Source organism: Macaca thibetana, chromosome 6 (genome assembly GCF_024542745.1).
Source record: "Macaca thibetana thibetana isolate TM-01 chromosome 6, ASM2454274v1, whole genome shotgun sequence".
In the NCBI taxonomy this organism is placed as follows: Eukaryota; Metazoa; Chordata; class Mammalia; order Primates; family Cercopithecidae; genus Macaca; species Macaca thibetana.
The window spans coordinates 28974916-28992118 of NC_065583.1; the positions used below are offsets into that span (position 1 = coordinate 28974916).

The 17203-nt window shown below is 37.8% G+C and overlaps 1 long non-coding RNA gene across 1 annotated transcript in view; it reads right to left on the minus strand.

Moving 5' to 3' along the window:
- The window catches only part of LOC126956622 (uncharacterized), an 89861-nt gene extending 80912 nt beyond the window's left edge, over window positions 1–8949 (minus strand). The window contains exon 1 of the long non-coding RNA XR_007726425.1: window positions 8298–8949. This is a non-coding gene — a long non-coding RNA (uncharacterized LOC126956622). The remainder of the gene's footprint in view (window positions 1–8297) is intronic.
- Between the last annotated feature and the right edge of the window lie 8254 nt (window positions 8950–17203).

The window sequence follows — 17203 nt, forward strand, 5'->3', positions numbered from 1 at the left end:
CCCTGTGCTGGATGGAAACATACCATGTTTTTCTATCACATGCTAGATTCTTCTGACACCATCTGTTCTTTTTAGCCCACAGCACACAGTTTGCCTTGCTGTCACAACTCTATTTGAAAATGTCGAGAAGAAATGTGATGAATGATTCTGAGGAATGTTGTTTACCTACTAACCATCCACCGCTGAGTGGTAGGGAGTGCGGGCTGGAAAATAGCACAGGCCCTTCCAACCATGGGATTGCTATGATTAGCCTTACCTAATATGTCACCAAGTTTGAAAGATAGAAAGAAAGGCTGATTCTAAGGAGTTTTAATCCAAGAAGCACTTGTTGCTATGGATCCTGGAGGTCTCATTTACTGAACTCTTAGTTTCCACTAGGCACTATGTTAATTACCCGACCACATTATAGCACTTAATCCTCACAGCACTCCAACAAGGAGGAGGATATACTGTTATCATCCATATGTATACTTGTGAAATTAACAGCTTGAGAAAATCAGTTAACCTTCTCATAGTCACAGCACTAGGAAATGGAAGTGTTATGAGCCCAAGTTGTCTGTCTCCAGACTCTCTGTCCTTGACCCATGCATACCCTAACATTGGCATGCATACATTTCAAGAATAGGAAACTGATAACCAGTTGGCTTGTATTCTCTGGGTCCCACTGTTAAGATGACTCCTGGAGTTGCAGTTCTATTTTGCTATTGTTGTAACCCTAAATTTGAAGCTCATTAAAGGAAGAGATGGTGGTGACATGATTCCACACACACCACCTTTGGTCATGCATAGATGTTAAGTATCACTGGTGGATGGTTTATCAAATGGAGATGTTACCAAGGTGATCAAATTATCATCCAAATCAGGACATATTTGAAAGAGGAAAAGGGTCTACTAAAAATTATACTAGGACAATACTATAAACTGGGGTCATCTTCAGCAAATTGACCCACATGGTTGCCCTAGTTATAACTCCTATTCTACTATATTTATTCAATGTCGTGAGTTTCCTCTGAGATGAAGGTTAGGAACAGGCTTCAAAAACAGGTAAATTAGAACACCACAAAATGGAGCCATCTATTCTAAATACAAATGTAGAAACAAAGTATCAAAAAGACAACTTGAATGTCACCCTGATTTTATTTTCCCTTTTATAAATGTGTTTGTGATTTTTTTTCCTGCTCCTCAGCAGATGCTACCTGATTTGTGCTCTGGCTAATGTCACTCACGTCAGGAGTGTTGCCAAACGCAATGAGGTGCGACTGACACCAGGAAAGATGATGAGCAAAGAGAATGGCAGCTGGTTGTGTTTCCTTCTTATAGCATTTTAATGAATCAAGGAGCATCCTCATAGAGTACATCTGTACATGCTAGAAGCCAAACTCTAAGATCTGAGAACCCTAAAGCAGCTCCATCTTCATGATAGGGAGGATGGGTCCTGAATAGAGGGATGAGGCCTGGGAAATATAAGAGGCAGTTGCAGTGCTATAGAAAGAACTATAGACTAGTGGTTAGAAAACCTGAGTTCTCTCTCACTCTATGCTACTCATTAGTTTTTTGACTTAGGCAAAATGTTTATCTTACTCGAGACTCTATTAATAAAAACACACTAGAGTTACCAACAGGGTCCCAAAGGGAGTGGATAGGGGATCTAGAAAGGGGCTCATTCTTCTTTCATTATTGCTTCCCTTTCTTCTCTCTCTCTGCCAATCAGCTTTTTTCTTTTACTGCCCAGTCTGCCTGGTGGAAGACAAGATAATCCAAGTTTTCATGGTATAGCCATGAAAGCCACAAAGAAAGACTGATTCCTGATTCTCATTTCCATGTTTAATTCCTAGCTGAAGATATGATAGACGTAGCTAATTCCCCCTCACCAAAAAGTATGAACAGGCTGTATATGAATTTTAGACATCACGCCTGAGGCCCACTCCTGTGTCCCAACAGATTGTGGATCAGTTCTCATTGCAAGGAAACTGTTTGTCAGCTGATATGTTTCCAAAGGTATTCATTTGCTTGTGTAACTTTATTTCCTCAAAAGCAAAATCTGACCTCCCTTCTCTTGTGTGGTTATAAGTCTTAAAGGAGACCATGTACAAGAAAAAAAATGTGAAATTCAAAGGGCTTTACATATATCAGGCACAAGCTGTAAACTTAAGTCACCCTGTGAATCAGATGTAGAGTTATCATATTTGGGCTCACACCCTCTAAATCCCCAAGGTGTAATCCTCTTTCCATGGACATTTGGAAGGTCAATGTCATTGCAAGAAGAAAGGTAAAGCTTACCTAATGTGAATGTTGTGGGCTTAGAGTTCACCAGCAAGCAAGAACTCTCTCCAGGTTTGTAATTAATTACCTTATTTGCATTATGTAAATGTTACCTTTTAAAATTTCATAATTGTTATCTCTGAGATACTTAATTGCTAGAACTGTAAACAGAACATAAGGGCTGCAGAATGCATGAATATTTAGTGATACTGACAGATTTTGTTCATGACCTGCCATGATTATTAATATTACTATCAATTTCACCAGGGCAGGTTGTCAACATGGGTACTAAACATGAAGCAAAGACAACTCCTTTATCCAGAACTGAATTCACTACGAATGTCACTCCAAAAGGAAATGATATCCAATCTGACAAGGGATTAATCACCGTAATATATAAGGAGCCCAGACAATTATAGAGGAAAAAATCTAATAATCTGATTTTAAAATGGGAAAAAAGAACTGCATAGACATTTCTCAGAAGAAAACATACAAATGGCCAACAGGTATATGAAAAGGTGTCCAACATCAATGATATCATCAGAGAAATGTGAATCAAAAGTACAATGAGACATCATCTCACCCGGTTAAAATGGCTTTTATTCAAAAGACAGGCAATAACAAATGCTGGTGAGGTTGTGAAAAAGAGGGAACCCTAGTACACTGTTAGTGGGATTGTAAATTAGTACAACCACTATGAAGAACAGTTTGGAGGTTTCTCAAAAAACTAAAAATCTAGCTACCCCTATGGTCCAGTAACCCCCCTGCTGGGTATATACCCAAAAGAAAGGAAATTAGTGTATTGAAGAGATATCTGCATTCCCATGCTTATTGCAGCACTGTGCATAAATAGTCAAGATTTGGAAACAATCTAAGCATTAATCAACAGACAAGGGGATAAAGAAAATGTGGTACATATACACAACAGAGTACTATTCAGCCATAAGAAAGAATGAGATCCTGTCATTTGTCATTGTGTTAATTGAAATAAGCCAGACACAGAAAGACAAACTTCACATGTTCTCATTTGTTTGTGGGAGCTAAAAATTAAAACAATTGAACTCATGAAGATAGAGAATAGAATGATGGTTATCAGAGGCTAGGAATGGTAGTGGGAGTAGGGGAGGGAAAGTGGAGATGGTTAATGGGTTCAAAAAATAGAATAAGATCTAGTATTTAATAGCACAACAGGGTGATTATAGTCAGTAATAATTGTACATTTTAAAATAACTAAAAGGGCATAATTGGAATGTTTATAACAAAGGATAAATGCTTCAGGGGATGGGATACCCCAATTACCCCAATGTGATTATAAACACTGTATGCCTGTATATCTCATATAGCCCATAAATATATACATCTATTATGTACCCCCCAAAAATAAAAATTTTAAAAAAGGATACACATCTCATTCATGACCTGTAATAATAGTCGATCAAATGACAGATCACTGCTAAGGCCTGTCGTGGGTAATAATTCAACAATATTGGGAGTTAGAAAAAGGCTAGAATGTAAAAGAATATTCTGGGAGTATTTATTGGTAAGCCCCTTCCACATGTCTGATCTGCAGAGTTCTTCCCTACCAGCCCTCTGTAGAACTCCATAGTCCAATTCTGACCCTCTCAGAGCCCTCTAAATCCTCACTCTTCAAGGGGGAAAAATTATATCTGCCCTGTTTAGCTGGAGCTGGCAGATCATAAATGCTCTGCAAAGGGAGCAGCAGAGAAGAGTGGAGAGTAAAGGTTTCAGGCATATTTGACCCAAGAAAGCCAGAAGTGATACAAGTTTTGGGTGAACATGAGCTATCTTATATGGAACCATTGAGAGACTAGGTGGAGTCACTCTGTGGGGCCCTCAGCAGGTAAATACATGGTAGCTTTAGCTTTAGGAGAAAGATGGTAAGGTGTAAACTGTTGAGTCAGTACGATATGAGAGAGTGAAACTTGTGGAGATGAGAATGGAAAAGTGATTGAGAAGGAGTAGAAAGAAAAGACAACAAAGGGAAAAAGAAACCACAGGATAACCTTGAACAGGCCGAGTTTAAAAAAAAAAAAAAATCAGCTTGAGGAGAGGTTGTTCTTTATACTGCCAGGGGTGCACACATGCAAACATATATACACAGAGACACATAGCTATACATTTCCTCCACCCACACATCCCATATATACACAATAGGCTCATTTCCTTAACGCAATATATACAACTCATGTGTCCACACCTACACATAAATATGTTCCTGTAAATGACACAATACACTCACTCTCTTTCACCTCTGCATATTTTCTGATATCAACAAGAGTAACAACAGCATCTCAGCAAAGCTGTCTAAAACAAGAGCCCCAAAATAAAGACAGGCACAGGCACAAAGACTGTGTGACCAAGACCTGACTAAATGCCAACAGAAAGGTTAGCATGACCGACTCCTGCTTCCTAAAGCTATTGGTATTTTTTTCTGGAATTCTGTAAATAGAATTACAAATGGAAGAACTTCAGGTTAATGGCTAAGAATTAACATTATCCAGATTGTTCCCCATTTTGGAAAGGATATTTTAGTGTTCATGTTTACCAAATGACCCTATTCAAATGTTAACTGAAGTAGCAAGATATAAAAACATAAACCACAATCCTTCTAGATTCATTCCAAATGCACATAGGAATCAACTTGGACACAAACATACAGACACATACTTGACCATCTCTTACTATGAAGTATATTACTGCTAAGACTCATATCCAGCTTTATCACTAAAGAAGCTTTTAGGCCAGGTGTAGTGGCTCAAGCCTGTAATCCCAATACTTTGGGAGGCTAAAGTAGGCGGATCAGTCAGGAGTTCGAGATCAGCCTGGCCAATATGGTGAAATCCCGTCTCTACTAAAAATACAAAAATTAGCCAGGCATGGTGGCATGTGCCTGTAGTCCTGCTACTCAGGAGGCTGAGGCAGAAGAATCACTTGAACCCAGGAGGCAGAGGTTGCCATAAGCTGAGATCATGCCACTGCACTCTAGCCTGGGCAACAGAGCAAGACTCTCTCAAAAAAAAAAAAACAGCAGCTTTTAATTACATAGCTGAAGGTAGTACTACATAAAGAAAAGGGCAATTAGACTGACTTGCAAACTACCATATAGTAAGAACTATGTATAGACACTGTTCTAACATTTTTACATTCTCTCATTTAGTCCTGACAACTCTATGAAGTAGGTATTATTTTCATATTACATATGAGGAAATGAGACACTAAGAAATTAAATCTTATGTTGAGAAAAATGGACTTTGAACGCAGATGGTCTAGCTCTAAATATTATGCTAAAATGAGATTTTATTCTTATGCCAGCCACAGACTAGTAGTGACTTTCTGTGGTCCTCTAAGGAGAAGTACTTTGAGCTATGTTTGGGCTTCATAAGAAGGAGTGCTGTACTCAACGGCTGAAGTCTGCCACAGGTAAGAAGGTGAATTAAGACATGCAAAAAGAGTATTTGCAACACTGATCTGGGTTCCAGAGGTTGAGCACTCACTAACTGTATGTGTAAGCTTGCCCAAATACCACAAGTGAGAAGTGAAGGAAGCAAAGACAATTTTGCTACCTTGGCAGCATTGTAATGGATTTTGGACTCATGTGAGGACATCTTACCACAACCCTGAGTGGCTCAACGTCATAAGGTTTTAGATCACTATCCTCTAGTTTAGAATTTCACAACTGAAATGTTTGTTTTCTTAACTTCGCTCTGCCTGAATTAGTCAGAGTTCTCCAGAGGGACAGAATCAATAAGATATATGTATGTACATAAAGACATTTATTAGGGAGAATTGGCTCCTGTGATTGCAACGGAAAGTCTCCCAGTGGGCCCTCTGCAAGCTGAGGAAAGAGAGAGGCTGGTAGCGTGGTTCAGTTCAAGACAACAACCTCTCAAAATCAGGAAAGCTGACAGTGCAGCCCTCAGTCTAAGGCTGAAGGCCTGAGAGTCCCCAGGGGACCACTGGTCCAAGTTCTGGAGTTCTAAGGCCAAAGAACCTGGAGCCTAATGTCCAAGGGCAGTAGGAGAGGAAGCAAGGGGTCCAGCGAGGTATGAACTCCAAATATCCGAGATAGGTCTCAATCAATTTAGGAAGTTTCTTTTGCTAAAGTTAAGGACTGTGCACCCCTGACACAGCCTCAGAAAGTCGTGATGACATATGCCCAAGGTGGTCGTGCACGGCTTGGTTTTATACATTTTAGGGAGACAGGAGACCTCAGTCAATATGTGCAAGATCCACATTAGTTCAGTCCAGAAAGGTGGGACAACTCGAAGCAGGGAGGGGGCTTCCAGGTCATAGGGTGGATAGAAGACAAACTGTTCCATTCTTTTGAGTCTCTGATTCGTCTTTCCAAAGGAGGCAATCAGATAGATATGCATTTATCTCAGTGAGCAGAGGGATGACTTTGAGTTTTTTCTGTCCTTTGTCCACAAGGAAATTGTCAGCAAGGTAGGTAGCTTATCTTAGTAGCTATCTTTTTAAGGAATAGAATGGGAGGCAGATTTGCCCTAAGCAGTTCCCAGCTTGATTTTTCCCTTTGACTTTGTGATTTTGGGGTTCCAAGATTTACTTTCCTTTCACAAAAGAAGAGAAAAAGAGAGAGAGAGAGAGAGCTGGAAGACTCAGCAAGCTGCTTATGCCCCTTTTCCCCCCTGCTTTGTTCTGGCTGTGCTGCTAGATGAATGGATGGTACTCACCCACACTGAGGAAGGTCTTCCTCTCCTAGTCCACTGACTCAAATGTCAATCTCCTCTGGCACTCATAAACAGTATGAGACACACTCACAAACAGTACTTCACTAGCCATCTAGGCATCCCTCAATCCAGCCAAGTTGACACTTAATATTAACCATCACAAAATCCACTGTTTGTCAACTTGACACCCATATATGTTTTAAAATTATAATCTCTAAAGATAATAAAGTCATAATTTTGCCTAACAATTCTTCATGCAAGCAAAAATGCACAAATCCTTAACTTAAATGTTATTACATAAAATTAACACTTAAGTGCCAACATGAATTCAATAAATTTTACATTACATTTCAAGGGAATAGAGAAAATAAAGATATTTGCTTAATATAGGTATATATATATATATGCACAAACATATTTTTACCAAAATGAGCAAATATAGTCTTCATTTCTGTAACTGGTCACATGGTCATAGTTGGTATTAATAATTACCTTTTTCTGCTCGCAATCCCAGTACTTTGGGAGGCTGAGGCTGGCAGATCACCTGAGGTCAGGTGTTTGAGACCAGCACGGCCAACATAGTGAAACACTGTCTCTACTAAAAATACAAAAATTGGCCAGGCAAGGTGGCACGCACCTGTAATCCCAGGTACTTGAGAGGCTGAGGCAGGAGAATCACTTGAACTCGTGATGCAGAGGTTGCAGTGAGCCAAGATTGCACCACTGCACTCCAGCCTGGGTATCAAAGTGAGACTCTGTCTCAAAAAAAAAAAACTTTTTCTATTATTTATTTTGTATTCTCTTTGTCTTTAACAAGTACTTAGCTGGTTGTGCTTTTTATTTGCTAGAGTGACCCAAACTTATTTTTTTGTTTGTTTCATTTTGTTTTGTTTTTTGAGATGGAGTCTCATTCTGTCACCCCGGATGGAGTGCAGTGGCATGAACTTGGCTCACTGCAAACTCCGCCTCCTGGGCTCAAGCAATTCTCCTGTCTCTGTTTCCCAAGTAGCTGGGATTACAGGTGTGTGCCACCACACCCAGCTAATTTTTGTTGTATTTTTACTAGAGACTGGGTTTTGCCATCTTGGCCAGGCTGATCTTGAACTCCGCACCTCAGGCGATCTGCCTCCCAAAGTGCTGGGATCACAGGTGTGAGCCAACACTCCAGGCCCCAAATTTTCATTCTCACAGGGTCTGGGTCATCCCTAGTCCTGCCTGGATTGGGCTGTTGTCATTTCCTATGGACCGTAATTATAGAGCAGGGTAATACTATTAATAACAGACACCCTAAGGGATTTTTTCTATTACAGACATACTCTCTCTTACCTCCACTGTGGAGTAGTAGTCTGATTTTGATAGTCTGGGTCAGTCACCACAGCCAACACTGTAACCCCTTTCTTAACCTTTTGACTTAGAGGCATGAGGTGTAAAAAGTGACCAGGTGACAGTCTTAAATTTCATTTCAATGGAATCGTTGTGTCTTGGTGGCAGCATTCCTCCCTCAGGAACTAAGAGCTCTAGGCCAGCAGAACATAATGTCATGGGAACAGGAAGCAAACATTCTGCTGTTAGGTCACTAGGGGTAGTGGTGAGTGGGGCCACTTCTACCTCCTATTAACCATCACACGGCCTCACATCTGTTACTAAACATGATAGAATTCAATCTACAATAAAACTCCTTTATGTCCTTAGAATACAGTGGGGAATTTAATGAACATTCAAAAGTTGTGATAGTAAAGAAAGTGATTTTCCATACTCAGAATTCAATAGAGAAGAAAATCAAAGGACAGTTGAAATTCCATCACTTGAACAAAGCTTAATATGTTTAGCTGCTCTATCAGACCACGAACAAAATCATGTGCTCACCTTCCAAAAAGAATGTGATGCTTAATACTGATCAATGGATATGAGTAAGAAGAACGCTCTATATCTTTTTTTTGAGATGGAGTCTTACTCTGTTGCTCAGGCTAGAGTGTAATGGTGGGATCTCGGCTCACTGCAACCTCCACCTCCCAGGTTCAAGCGATTCTCCTGCCTCGGCCTCCTGAGTGGCTGGGATTACAGGTGCATGCCACCATATCCAACTAATTTTTGTATTTTTAGTAGAGACGGAGTTTTACCATGGTGGTCAGGCTGGTCTCAAACTCCTGACCTCGGGTGATCCGCCCGCCTTGGCCTCCCAAAATATCAATTTAATTTTTACAACTTCTAGCAACCCCGTTAGAGAACTTATGTAAGGTCACCGAGTCATTCTGAGAAGATGCAGAACTATTACCCCAAGTTGCTAATACCCAGCTTATTTTTTCTCTGCCCTCAGATTTGCCATTTAGGGGATGGGAAGAACCAAGTGTTTGTCAGTCTCTCTCATGACCAAGAGTCTGTGGGCAGGTGACTGGCAGGGAAAAGGGCTGTGGGCTGTGTCCATGTAAGGGCTTGGCCCTCAGCCAGGCTTCATTTGAATCACACACTCAAGAGACAGAATTAACCAGCTGTGGAGATTGAGTTCACTGAAAAGGAAAAATGAGGCTGCCAAAGAGGGGGTGGGGGACACTACTGCAATCTAAGACTGTGTTGAATAGAACAACAGGCATTTGTTGTTGTTTTTTTTCTCCCTGCTCCACTTCATGAAGGGTTTAAGGGTGTAATACAAATTTTGTCCAGAAACAAGTAGATAGAAATCTCTCTCTATACTTGTGGCTGTCAGATCACACACTTAAAAAGAGTCCTAAATTCCACAAAAGAGCTTCAGGTGGTCTTTTGGGAAATTAGAACTTGAAGGGTGACCAGGATGATGATGGGGCAAAAAGCAATAGCATGTGGTGGATGACTGAAGAATCTGAGAATATTTCTTCTAACAAAAGGAAATTAAAGACAGTTATGTTTTACCTAACACTTAAAATTGTCACATTGAAGAAGACGACTTTTTTAATGTGGGTTTGGAGAACAGAATACAACTGATAGTTGAAAGTTCTAAAACCTGTCCAAAAATGAAAAACAATTCTTGTGAAGTAATGAGTACCTAATATCACAACTATTCCAAAAGAAGCACACGTATAAATTTATCTGCAGCATGCCTAATGTTTGGTGGTCATAAAGAACTTTTAAAAATCATGCATTTAACCAACTCAGTCATGTATTTTCTAAGTTATCTTTTCTTCTTTATTAGGCACTATTGTGGAAGATTTCATATGCTTATTTGCTGAGTCTTAATAAGTAACTTGGGCTACTTTTATATAAAATGCCAAAGAATTTTATTAATCAAAATTAAGGAGGGAAGTATGTCACATGTCTGGGTGGATCAAGGTGGTTGGGGAGAGATATCATCTACTTCAATTGTCATGGGGTTTACTTGTTAAACTTTTCCCTACAGAGGAACAAAACATTTCAAATACCATACAGACTTCTGGGCTATGGATTATACTGTCAGCCATGTGGAAGATTTGACAATAGCAAATCATTTATCACTGATACAGCACATTAGTCCAGCTCCTTTGAACTGAAAGGGGTTTCAGGACCAATCCCAGTTTCCCCTTCTTTTCTCTCTTTATGAATTCTACTAAGTTATTATTCTCATAAGAGCCCACCTGATGCAGCTATTTGTAATGCAGTTAGTGACCTCACTACCCTGACTCCAGTTGAATACCTTATTATATACGGAAAGAAAAGAGTGAAGCTGTTCTTTCATCTGTTCTGTAATTCCCAGACTTAAAAAAATAACTATCTGCATTTTCAGAAGGTTTTATATCAGATTCCCTTTACTTTGCTGATACAGCAGTAGATACAATAGCTGCATAGGGCAATTTTGTAGCCAACTCGCTGCAACTGAACAAGGCAGGATGAGAAATTGTATTCAAAATTTAGTTTCACAGTTTTATACGTCTTTCCAGATGAGTAAGATCAGAACTTTCATTCATAGATGACAATAAGTCACAATGGTTAAAATAAATAAATAAATAAAAAAGGAGGGGGAACCCTTTCCTTATAGGTGCTGCTGAATTGAATGTATTTAGAACCAAAAATCACAAACAAAAAAATTTGATGCCTTTAAAATAAAGTAAATAGGTAAAAGGGATGGATATGAAGCAATAGAATGCATAGTGTTGAAGTTTAGTTGGAACCTCTGTGCTCTGCTTAAGCACTTTGTAATTCAACAACAATGTCAATACCACAACAATTTAAAAATGTAGCTTAACCAAACACTTCAGTTGAATATTTTTAGCTTGTAGATTTGCCATTTAAGCGGGAAAGATCGTTAAACATCACCTGGTCCAGTAGTTTTTAACTCTGACTCCAGATTCAAATGCCTGGACAGCTTTTTAAAAATACTAATGCCTGCTCCTCACACCAGATCAATTAGATGAATATTTCTGCCATGACAACCAAACAACAGTGCACTTTAAAAACATCACCAGCTGATTCTAATGTACAGCTAGGCATAAGAAGCACTATGAGGAAACAAAAGCTTAAAGGAATAAAACAGTTTAAGATTGCAGTAGCATATGGTAGCTACCATAACCAACTCTTAATTTTCAGTGATTAACTTCATAAGTTCAAACTCTGAGATGTCCAGAAGCAAACGCAAAGAGGAAGTAAGGAAATGGATACATGCAAAAGTCGTCAAGATTCTCATTTGATTACAGTAAATATTTGGCGAGTTGGAAGTTAACGATATGCTACACCATCTATACCTGTAATGTGCCCAAACTAACTGAATACTTTACATCTCTCTTTAAATCCAGTAATAATCCATTAAAGAGATGAAGGTGCCAATGTGCAGGCAAGTAAACCACATTGCCAAGTATACAAGCTAATAAATTTCCCAGGATGGATTTAGGGTTTTCTATTTCAAGTAAAATTTACAAAAAGTTAAATGCACAAATCTTCAGTGTACAATTACACGAGTTTAGCAACTATATACATCCATGTAAGCAACACTATCACGATGAAGAACGTTTTTATCACCCAGGAAATTACTTTATGTCCCCTTCCAGTCAATCCACTCACCACAGGAAACAACTATGGTTCTGATTTTTATCACTGTGTACTAGAACTTCACATCTTAGGAAATTATATAGTGCTTTCTCCTTTGTTTCTTGCTAGTTTGGGCAGTATCATTTTTTTGAAATCCATTCCTATTGTTCCATTTTATCAGTAATTTGCTCCTTAATGTAGCTGAGGAGTATTCCATTATATGAATATACCACAACTTATGTATCCATTGTACTCTTGACATTGGCTATTGTTAGTAAAGCTTTTGGCTCTTTACTAGTAAAGTTGCTATAAACATGCTCAAGTCTTGTTGTAGAAACATTTTCATTTCTCGTAGGTAAACACTTAGGGATGGAATTTCTGAGTCACAACAGAGGTATATGCTTAACCTTATGAAAATTATCAAGCTGTTTTCCAAACTGGATGTTCCATTATCTACTTCTCTGAGTAAGATCTGAGAGTTCCACTTACTGCATATCCTCACCAACATTTGTTGTTGCCACAAAGAAGTGGTGCAATATTTTATTTTCGTTTACTCGTTTACATTTCTCTGATGACTAATGATATCAAGCACGTTTTCATGTGCAATTCACCATTTTTTTAACGTCCAGCACTTTTGTTCAGTTGTAAAAAAAAATAAAAAATAAAAAAAGGTATCTTTTTATTAATGGTTTGCTCTTATTCTGGGTCAAGTTCATCATCGAATATATATTGCTAATAGTTTTCCCACATTGCAGCTAAACTTTTAATTTTCTTTTGATGAGCAGAGAATTTTTTCTTTTTTTATTTTGGTGAAATCCAATTTACTGCTTTTTTGCAGCTAGTGTTTTTTCTTTCATCTCTATAAAATCTTGCCTATCTTAAGATCATAATATAGTCTTCTGTGGTTTTTTTTCTTCACAAGACCTTTACAGCTTTAGCTTTTATAATTGGATCTAGAATTTATCTACATAAATTTTGTGAATATTGTGAACTGTGGCTAAGATTCATTATTTCCATGATTATCCAGTTATTACAGCACTGCTCAAAAAGACTTTCCATTGAAGTGTCTTTGAGCTTTTATTGAAATTAACTGACTATATGAGTATTGATTTATTTCTGAGCTCTACTTTGTGCCAGTGATCAGCTTGTATATCCTTATGCTAATACAATACTGTCTTGATTACTGTGGTTTGCTGCAGGTCTTGATATCAAGTAATATAATTCATCTGAATTTGTTCTTTTTCACGATAGCTTTGGAAGTTCTTTATCTCTTGTATTTTCACATAAATTTTAGAATAAAGTTGTGTATTTCCACAAAAGAATGCAGATTTCATTTAGTTTGTAATTAGGTCTAATCAAACCATATTAAATCTTCCAGTTCAGTAACATGTTATCTATCTTCATAAACTTAGGTCTTCTTTAAATCTCTGAGGAATATGTTAGAATGTGTAGTAGAGTCTCTATATCTTTTTGGGTAGTGCAGAGGGGGGCATAAAGAGAGAATGGTTAATGGGTACAAAAATACAGTTAGAAGGAATAAGATCTAGCATTCTGTAGTACGATAGCCCAACTACAGTTAACAATAATTTGTGGTATATTTCAAAATAACTAAAAAGGTGGAATTGAAATGTTCCCAACACAAAGAAATGATAAATGTTTGAGGTGATGGCTACCCTAATTTGATCATTACACATTGTATGCTTGTATGAAAATATCACATGTACCCCATAAATGTGTATAACTATTATGTATCCATAATTAAAATTTGTTAAATATATATGGTCTGTTTATGCTATTGTAAATGGCATATATACATTTTATTTTCCATGTTTGCAGCTAGATAGAAATACAACTTTTTATTTTTTATTGGTGGTATATCAATCATTACCATGGGTTACCTGTAATATGTCAGAAACTCTATTAAAGATTCTGCATTTCAATATTTTATGGCAATCCAAGAGAAAAGGAAACTGAGGCAGAAATAAATGAACTATACATTCAAGAACATAAAGCTAACAATGTTTAAACTGCTCTGCTTACGTCATAATATGGAGCACCTTGAGTATCACATCCTTGAGGGCATGAGCCCACCAGTCAGTGAGTTTCCCTGGTAGGTCCTTCAGCAGGGAAATATAAGGATGTTTTAAGAAACATATACAGATGGAGGTGGGAAAAATGAAATGGATGGGGTGATGAGATTCAGACCACATGCTGTCAAATATCTCACATACTGCCCCCTCCAATTCAACCCCACTTCTTTAAGTTTGCTAGGAGTGAAGTTTCATGCTGCCACTTTGGAAAATAGCCTTGTAGTTATTCAGTGATAAAACATAGAATTATTTATTGTATGACCTAGCAGTTTCACTCCTAAGTACAGAGTCAAGAGAAATGAAAATATATGTCCACAAAAAAAACCTGCATGTGAATATTTATTAGAGCATTACTTATAATAGCCAAAAGGTGAAAACAACCCAACTGTTCATGAACTGATAAATGGATAAGAAAAATGTGATGCTCTATTTAAAGGAAACTATTTGTCTGTGAAAGGAATGAAATATGATCCATGCAAAATGAATGAATCTTGAATACATTATGCTAAGTGAAAAGAAGCCAGTCACAAGAAGACCACATATCACTTAATTCCATTTATATAAAATGTACAGAATAAAGAAATATCTGTAGACAGAAAGTAGTCAGTAACTGCTCAGGGCTGGGGCAAGGGGAGACAGGAGAGTGATAGCTAAATGGCATAGGACTTTTCAGGTGATGAAAGTGTCCTAAAATTGACTCCGCTGATGGTTACTCATGTTGATGAATACAATGAAAATGATAAAATTCACATATTTTACATATGTGAATCATATAGTAGTATGTGAATTTTAACTTAACTATTAAAAATAAAAGAATAAAGTTCCTGTCTTTTTTTTTTTTTTTTTTTTACAGCACAAGGTTTGACACCTAATAGGTGCCCACTAAATATTTATTGGAAAGATTAAGGAAGGAATAAATTCACCATAATAGACTCCTATTATGTCCACATACTGAGCTGCAGTGAGGAAGGAGAAAATGTTTTTGTAAGAGGAATAAAGTAACTCCCTTTCTTTTATTTATTCTACCATGTGTTAAATCACCTAAAACACCACTTACTGTTCTAGGCTTTATTTAACTAAATCTTTTACATCTTTTGAGACTCTTTCTGGAATACTATTGTCATCTATTATGACTGGTATTTTCAGCACTGCCTTAAAGCATGATCTTTGGTGGGTTACTTTACTTTTCCTGGCTTGTTTCTAACAGAATTCTTGAAAGCTACCTTGAGAAGCTGACTAATGAGAACAGCAAGTGAAGCAGAAAAGGCTCTGGGTGGAAACTACAACAGAGCTACAAGATCACGAAATATAACAGGCAACTTTGTATCATTCAGCATTTTTGCCACCCTAGTTTTGAACTAGAAAAAAAGAAAATCTTTGCCTTTTTCAGAAAATATCAACATCACTGTTGCTGTGTTTCCTCCTTCTCCTTCTCCTTTACGTTCTTTCAGTCCTACAAAGTTAGAATAGAAAAGGACCTTAGAGATTCTTTAGTTCAGTGTTTTTCACACTTTATTGTGAACCACCTGAAGATTTTAAAATGTAGAATCAGATGTAGTAGTTCTGGAGAGAAATTCAAGATTTCAACAGGCTTCCACGTGATGTGGATACCGCTGTTTCATGGACCATACTTTTAGTAGGAGACTTGTTCAAGGTCACAAAGCTTACCAATAGGAAGACCCAAGATCGAACAAAGTCTCTAAAATCTTAACTGAGGGTTCTTTCCACTACACAGCATGTATCAGAAACCTGAAACACATTTCCCCTTCATCCCCTAATCATTAAGTCTCGAGGTGTCCTGAGATTCTCATACTTAAGCAAAAATCCTCATATGAGTTTTTTAATCTGCCCTACCAAACTCTTAAAAACATTAAACATGAGAGAACAAAACCCCCTCTTGGTCATCAAGGGACAATATTTTCCTCCTAAATGGCCACTCTGCCATCCCAGGATACAGTCAGCTTCTGCTCTACTTTCTGCCATCAGTGTGTGATTGGAGATACAGATGCATTTTAGCTTAGTCAAACCATATGCGTAGCAGATTTGAAGAAAAACACTCAGAAAAACTTTCAAGAGAAAAACTCCAAGAGTAGTCTGTGATTTACAACCCTATCAATATGGATAAATAAGAAAGTGTTTTAGAAATTAGAGACTCGATAGAATATAATAAGCATATGTTGGTATGTGCATAGAGCATTTTTGACAGACTCCATAATAAAGTTAATAATGATTAAATTTAATTGCTATTGGTTAAGTGTGCATAATTGTGATTAGGAAAAAACTGAAGGCCTTTTTATTTTCATATTGTATAATACCTTTTGGTCTTTTCATTTCTGCCATATGCACATATCGCTTTAATGTTTAAAAATCAGAAATGTTTGAATGATGTCAATAAAAGGCAGTGTGGCAGACCGTAATCTCCAAAGATGGCCACAGCATATTTTCAATTCCATATGCCCCTCCAGAACCATGCAACTCCCTATCAAGAGTTGTCACCTATTTCCTCTCCCCTCAAACCTGGAAAGGCTTGTGACTTTTCCAGCCAATAGAGTAGAATGAAGTAATGCTGTATGACTTCCAGGACTGGGTCTCAAAAAGCATACCGCTTCCACCTGTCTCCTTCTTTTTGAGTTGCTCACTCCAAGAAGACAACTCTTATGCTATGAAAAGGCCCATATTCACCCACACAAAAGGATCACACAGAGAAGCTCATGGCCAGTGTAATTGAAGTTCCAGTCAACAACCTTTATCTACCACCATTTGTGTGAGTCAACAAGCCTTCAGATGATTCCAGCCCTCAGAATGAATCTTCTTGCTGGGCCCCACACGTCATGGAGAGGAGATAAGTCATCATCTATTATGTCCTTGTCTAAATTCCTGACTCAGAATCCATGAACATAATACATGGGTTTTATATATCCTAAATTTCAAAGTAGTTTGTTATGTAGCATTAAATAAATGAAACATATTTTATGCCTGGAAACAAGGTGCTGTCATAACAGAACTACCTAAAAACCACAGGAGAGGACTTTAGGATTTGGAGATTAATAGAGACTGGAAAGACACGGAGGAGCGCATTGGTGAAAACCTAAAGGGTCTTAAGAAGTCTGACAATGAAAGTTTGATGGCCTTCAAGAAGAGTCTAAAGAGTGGAATTAAATAAATAAAAGT